Genomic DNA, 7500 nt, shown 5'->3' with positions numbered 1-7500 from the left:
AATAAACAGGCGTAATCTCTCATCAGCTTGGAAGCTCTTTCACAAGCTCATATAAGATGCAATCCAAAGGAATTTGTAGAGAAGAATATTTATTAAAAATTTTTTTTTTTTTGCAATTATAAAGTCTGATTTATGTTCCTTTGTACTTTATTAACGACTCTTTTTTTTTTGTACAATTACAAAGTTTAAATTTTCCTACTTTGTACGTTATTAGGATTTTTTTGCAATTATGAAGTCTAAATTCTCTTAATTTGTATTTTATTAAAAAAAACAATTATACTGTAAAGTCTAAATTTTCTTACTTTGTACTTTATTCAGAAAAATTTTTTGGTACAGTTATAAAGTTAAATTCTCTTACTTGTAATTTATTACAATTTTTTGTGCAGTTATAAAGTCTAAATTATCTGACTTTGTATTTCATTAAAAAAAAATTTTTGGTACAGTTATAAAGTTAAATTCTCTTACTTTATAGTGTATTAAAATGTTTTTTTTACAATTATAAAGTCTAATTTCTGTTTCTTTGTACTTTATTAAAAGGTTTTCCGTGCAGTTATAAAATTTATATTCTCTTACTTTTTATTTTATTAAATGTTTTTTTTTGTAGTTATAAAGTTAAATTCTCGTACTTTGTACTTTATTCAGTTTCTTGCAGTTATAAAGTCTAAATTCTCTTACTTTGTATTTTACTAAAAAGGGTTTTCATATAATTATAAAGTCTAAATTCTCTTACTTTGTATTTTTTTGTAAAATGATAAAATCTAAATTCTTTTATTTTGTACTTTATTGTTTTTTTTACAATTATAAAGTCCAAATTCTCTTACTTTGCATTTTATTAATTTTTTCCATAAAATTATAATATCTAAATTCTCTTACTTCCTACTTTATTAAAAGTTTTTTGTACAGTTATTGAGTCTAAATTCTCTTAATTATTCTCTGGTGTTATATATAAACGTCATTACTTATGAAGCAACAGCTTGGGAATTCTCTCCTTGCTTATGTTGTCTTGCCTTATATAAGCTTCCTTCTTTTAAGAGGCGAGTCGTTAGGGCTCTACCCTTCTTCCTTCCCACTCCTGGTTGGTTCCAGTCCCGCAGGCCTAGTATATATTAAAAAAATATCACAAACAGTTCTATACATGATTTTACCCTTTATACACGTTTTTCTTCACAAATACCGTTATAAGGTTTTTTTCCAGAATTCTCTTACTAATTTTATTTGTTAATTGCTTTTCTGTGTATGTATGTATGTATGTATGTATGTATGTATGTAGTTATGTATGTGTATGCATGCATTTGCGTGCACACTTACCATTATAAATATTTGTTTAGATTTTTCCTATTTTTGTATACTATTGTCTGAATTGTATTTCTGATTGTATCTATGTATGTATGTATTGTATGAATGTATGTATGTATTAGGGAGTAAATTTCTTAATTGCTCCTCTATGCTTGTATGTATGTATGAATGTATTTTGGGAGTAAATTTCTTAATTGTTCCTCTGTGTATGCATGTATGTACGTATGTATGTAGGGAGTAAATTTCTTCATTGCTCTTCTTTTATGTATGTATGTATGTATGCATTTTGGGAGTAAATTTCTTAATTGTTCCTCTGTGTGTATATGTATATATATATATATATATATATATATATATATATATATATATATATATGTATATATGTATGTATATGTATGTATGTATGTATGCATGCATGTATTTAAGGAGTAAAGAAATATAAGGACAGAGAATAGTTGAAAGATGTAGATACAGGTTATAGTGTAGCAAAGCCAACATGTATAACACGGGAATAAAACGAAAGAGAAACGGGGTAAGAGGGATTTGAGAGAATATGTGAATAGGAAAGGAAGGGGGAAACAGAGAAGGGGAAAAGAAAAAGAGAACTGAAAAGAATACGTCGAAGGATACGGAGAGAGAGAGAGAGAGAGAGAGAGAGAGAAAGTCGAGAGGGAGGGGGACAAAGCAGACTAATCTGAGGGTACCAGGGAATAGGAGGAGGAGGAGGAGGATGAGGAGGAGAGCAGTAAGAGGAGGAGGAAGAATAGGAGGAGTAAGGAGAGGATGAAGAATTAAGAAGGAAGAAGAACTCGAGGAAGAGGCAGAGTAGGAGGAGGAGGAAGAAGAGGAGTAAGAAAGCGTAGTAGACGTGAAGGAAGAAGAGGAGGAGGAATAAGACGAGGAGGAGGACGGGAAGGAGTAAGAAAAGGAGGAAGGGGGAGGAAGAAGAGGAGGAAGGAAAACGGATAGGAGGAGGCGTAGGAGGAAGAAGGAGGAAGGACGTGAAAGAATAGGAGGAAGAGGAAGGAATAGAAGGAAGAAGAGGAGGAGGAAGGAAGAATAGAAGTAAGAATGAGTGGCAGGTGAGAAGGAAGAGGAAAAAAGTTAGTAGGAAGAAAAAGAAGAAGAAGAAGAAGAAGCAGAAGAAGAAGAAGAAGAAGAAGAAGAAGAAGAAGAAGAAGAAGAAGGATCAAGGAATTTGGAGCAGTAAACCTTCAAGTAGGCGATCTTTTGTGATTCCTCAGGACATATGAATCCTTTTATGCCGTTTGGCAAATAGACTCTCTCTCTCTCTCTCTCTCTCTCTCTCTCTCTGTGTGTGTGTGTGTGTGTGTGTGTATGTGTATGTCGCAAGCTCTATTTGACCAAAGAGAAATCCTCTTTTGAAATATATCTGGAAATTTTTAGCATACACTCTCTCTCTCTCTCTCTCTCTCTCTCTCTCGCACACGCACAAGTTCTGTTTGAGAAATCCCCTTTTTAAATATATCTGGAAATTTTTGGCAAACGCATAGACTCTCTCTCTCTCTCTCTCACACACACACACACACACAAGCTCTGTCGGCCAGACGAAATTCTCTTTGTAAGAAAAGGTTGATGCTTTTGCAAACATCAGTTTTTATCATGGATTTGCTGACTCATTTAATAAGTGGAAGGATTAAACTTTGATACATACATTTGGCAGTGTAGTTATAATCTTTTCAAACTAAGCTTTTTATTTACATAAACATTTTATTTCTTTCATGCAGACTGAGCAGGAATCAGTTGGTAAGTACTAATATTTATCGTTGTCTCATATATTATATTATTATTATTATTATTATTATTATTATTATTATTATTATTATTATTATTATTTCGAGCTTGTTGGCGCAAGCTACTCACGCTGGAACCCAGCGCTGCTGTCTCCCCTACCCCCCCAATCTCCTACCTACTCCACCCCACACCGGGCGGACAAACAGGTTTGCAGGAGGAAGGTGGCTGTCTCCCCTACCCACCCCGCACCCACCGGGGGCGGACAAACCGGTTTGCAGGGGGTGGGTGGCTGTGTCATATCTCCCTACTGTCACCCGGGTGAGGATTGGGCAAGATCCGCTCCCGGATTATTATTATTATTATTATTATTATTATTATTATTATTATTATTATTATTATTATTGGTGTAAAAATATTCAGTAGTCCTGCCAGTTTCTTAGGGCGTTGTTGAACTTGAATTATGCATTAGACATCAGCCCGAACCTCCATTGCAATACATATTTAGTAATAAATAGATTTCATTAATAATTATGACGTGCGTGGCTTAGTTGGTAAGCACCCTCTCCTTTGACTCTAGAGTCCAAGTTATGATTCTGATATGATGCAAAAATTCATTTCTGTTGCACAATTAATTGAAAGCTGATTTCCATATTATTATTATTATTATTATTATTATTATTATTATTATTATTATTATTATTATTCATGTTGTTATAACTACTCTTTTTGCACCTTGCACCTTCCCACTCATTGTACTCTCATCATCATCATTATTATTATTATTATTATTATTATTATTATTATTATTATTATTAAACCTCATTTTTCACATTGTTATAATTACTCTTTTCGCATCTTCCCACTCATTGTACTCTCATTATTATTATTATTATTATTATTATTATTATTATTATTATTATTATTATTATTACACTCTTCACATTCTTATAATTACTCATTTCGCACCTTCCCACTCATTATACCGTCATCACCACCATTTTTGTCATCATAATCATCATCATCATCATCATCATTTTACTTAAATAATACCAGTCGAATAGTCTTTAATTTCCGTTGTATTTTCATCTCCATGAATAAAAAAATAGAGCAATAGTGTTTAATTACAGAAAGAGGACAGATTCGAGTTATTAATTACCACTCATTGTTCTTGCACATGAAGGTAACCCCGATTAATGGAATAATTTTATCTCACTGGGTTTTAGTAATTTTAACTATTTATTATTATTATTATTATTATTATATACATTATTATTATTATTATTATTATTATTATTCCTTCAACTATAGTTGTACGTTATTGTGAAGGCTTTTTGCATTATTATTATTATTATTATTATTATTATTATTATTATTATTATTATTATTATGAAAGCTGTATATTGAAAATTTCAGTAATGGTTCCCCTCTCCTCCGAGACCTTTTTATATTATTATTATTATTATTATTATTATTATTATTATTATTATTATTATTATTATATTTCTTCATACTTTGAATGTTTTTCTCTAATATTTCTCTCACTTGGGAGACCTTTTCATATTGCCGAAGGAGAAATACAAACTAGATTTACAGGCATAAAAACAATGTTGGTTGAATAACAGAATAAATAATGTCAAAAAAACTGAACTGTCATGGAAACTGAAATACAAAATAAAGTAAAAGGAATACGTCTAACAAACAAATAAAAACAAAAACAAGATATACTGAGGGAAAAGAAAAAACAATCCCTATGTAATTGTCGAGGGAATAATTACTGATTTTTCAATAAAAAAAATGTAAATCATAACCTGACAATGTAAACGGGTTTAAGAACAAATAAAGTAAAAGCAATACATCTAACAAACAAATAAAAAACAAAGACACCAAGGTATACTGAGTGAAAAGGAACCACCCATCTTATGTAACAGCCAAGGAGATAATTACTGAGTCTTCAGTTTAAAAAAAAAAATACTTAAATCACAGCTTGACAACATAAACGGATTTAAGATTTATATTTTCTGAACATGTCCTTCTTGCACGGCGCGCAGGGTGACTGACCTAATTAGTCGGCGTCCTCAAAAGATGAGGCAGTGGAAAAACAAGAGTTCAATTAATAACACTTTCCATATTCTGGGCGAAATATATTTCCTGCCAGTTGGTGTAATTTTTTTTATTCGCCTGTACCGTCTGGTTTTAAGTTTTTTTTTTTGATTTTCAGTTCAGTACCTTTGTTTCTCTGTCTGTCTCTCTCTTCACACACATATATATGTGTGTACATATATATATATATATATATATATATATATATATATATATATATATGTATATATGTATATATATACATATGTGTGTATATATATACATCCTATATATGTATGCATATATATATATATATATATATATATATATATATATATATATATATATATATATATATATATGTATATGTATATATATTCTTATAGATCTTCCCTTGCCTTAATCTTTCATCTTTCATTTGTAAACCTCTTTTTTAACTATTCAGTCTTTTTCTCCAAAGGTAAATGAATTCCTCTCTCTCTCTCTCTCTCTCTCTCTCTCTTCTCTCTCTCTCTCTCTCTCTCTCTCTCTCAACGGTCACTGCTTTTCAATAGAATTGAGGACTGACTGTTTCAAAAGAGCAAGGGGAGATGAGGGAGTGGGAGAGTGGAGGTTATGGGAGTGAGGAGAGGGTGGGGGAAGGTAGGAGGACGTTGAGGCATGAAGTAGCTCTGAAAGCGTAGGGGCAAGAGTACAGTATATTCTCTCTCTCTCTCTCTCTCTCTCTCATAGAACTTTATTTAGAACTTCAGTGTTCAAAATGAATATATTCTTTTTCAGTGCTGTCTGAAAGAGGTTTATAACATTTAGAATAGCTCTCGTAACTGAATATTGGATATATTTCGTAGGCTTGTTATTTAAACAGAATTATTTTATATAATATATATAAATAAATATGACGCTGAGCAATTTGATATTGCTGCCGACCTGTACAACATAATTTCTATTTCAACTGACACATTTCTACGGTTTTACTGTTTAAACATTTTCAGTTTATTTTGAATAACCAGTGTCATTGGAAGTAAAACTCGCATTATTATTATTATTATTATTATTATTATTATTATTATTATTATTATTAATAATAATAATAATAATAATAATAATAACCAGTGTCATTGGAAATAAAATTCGTATTTTTATTGTCAATATTATTATTATTATTATTATTATTATTATTATTATTATTATTATTATTTATTAGTAACCAGTGTTATTGTAAATAAAATACGTGTTTTATTATCACTGTTTTTATTATTATTATTATTATTATTATTATTATTATTATTATTATTATTTTGTTGAAGAGAATGGTAGCATCAGTGGAATTGATTTTATGGTCTTCTCAATTCTTCTTATTATTATTTCCTTCTCGTCAGGGCTGATATTTGCTAATAACTGGCCGAGTTCATAGTCTGGATAAGGAACTGGTTTCTTGAATTATTAATGAATTTTATTGCTTAAAATAAATGGAAGTTAAAAGTGGCGTTTGATCGCCGTAGAGTTTTTGGAAATCGGGACTTGTCGTATTCTCATGTACAGTAGAATCTTCGTCGTTGTTCTAAGGGCGTAGCGGAATTCCATTCTCTTTGACAAAACTTGCTTGAAAGAGGGTCTATTACCTTTATAATTTGTTGTTGTTGTTGTTATTATTATTATTGTTGTTGTTGTTTATCGCTTTCGTGTTTTCATTTTTACCTCTATTCTCTTTCGTCTGTCAGCGAAGTAAGGACGGAATACTAGGAACCTTGTCGTCCTTTGAGACTTCTACATTACCATCCACAACCCGGCACCCCCCCCACTCTTGGGCTGTCCTAACCCCCACCCCCATTCCCGCCTCTCTGCAGACCCGTAAATCCCATCTACTATTCCGGTGAGCTCACTTTCTTCAGGCCCGAATGCCAAATTAGATAAAGGCCCCGACGAAGGCAAAAATGTTTTGTGACGCCATGTCCATCATGGTGCCAAGTTTAGCTTAGCGAGGACGTGACGAAATTCTGTGTGTTACTGTTTGTGCGTGTGTGTGTATTTGTTTCTTTTTTGTTTTTCCTACTAATGTTTGTGTGTGTATATTTGTTTCTTTTTTGTTTTGTCAGTAGGAATGAATTTAAAGTGACATTTGGTAATTTATGTATTTTTTTCGCGGGGTGGAGGGGGGCTGTCACGCCGAAGTCTTGGCTCTTCATCTTTGTCGGTGGTGATGAATATGTGTATGTTTGTATGTTTGTGCGTGTGTTTGTTTGCCTTTCTTTGTTAGTGGGATTGAATTTCAAGAGTATGTGATTAATCAGTTTATAGTTTTTTTTTAAGGAAGCTGTCCCGTCGAGCTCTTGATTCTTTATCATTGTCAGTTACAATGAATCAAAACAA

The 7500-nt window shown here is 31.7% G+C and overlaps 1 protein-coding gene across 1 annotated transcript in view; it reads left to right on the top strand.

Annotated features, from left to right (window-relative positions):
* The window catches only part of LOC136841468 (neuropeptide Y receptor type 6-like), a 393507-nt gene that overhangs the window by 104510 nt on the left and 281497 nt on the right, over positions 1-7500 (top strand). The window contains exon 2 of the mRNA XM_067108414.1: positions 3045-3063. The gene's annotated coding sequence lies outside the window, so the exon portion shown is untranslated. The remainder of the gene's footprint in view (positions 1-3044; positions 3064-7500) is intronic.

This window comes from Macrobrachium rosenbergii, chromosome 9 (assembly GCF_040412425.1).
Source record: "Macrobrachium rosenbergii isolate ZJJX-2024 chromosome 9, ASM4041242v1, whole genome shotgun sequence".
In the NCBI taxonomy this organism is placed as follows: domain Eukaryota; kingdom Metazoa; phylum Arthropoda; class Malacostraca; order Decapoda; family Palaemonidae; genus Macrobrachium; species Macrobrachium rosenbergii.
Note: the sequence above shows the minus strand (reverse complement) of the source record. Positions and strands in the feature narration are given on the sequence as shown.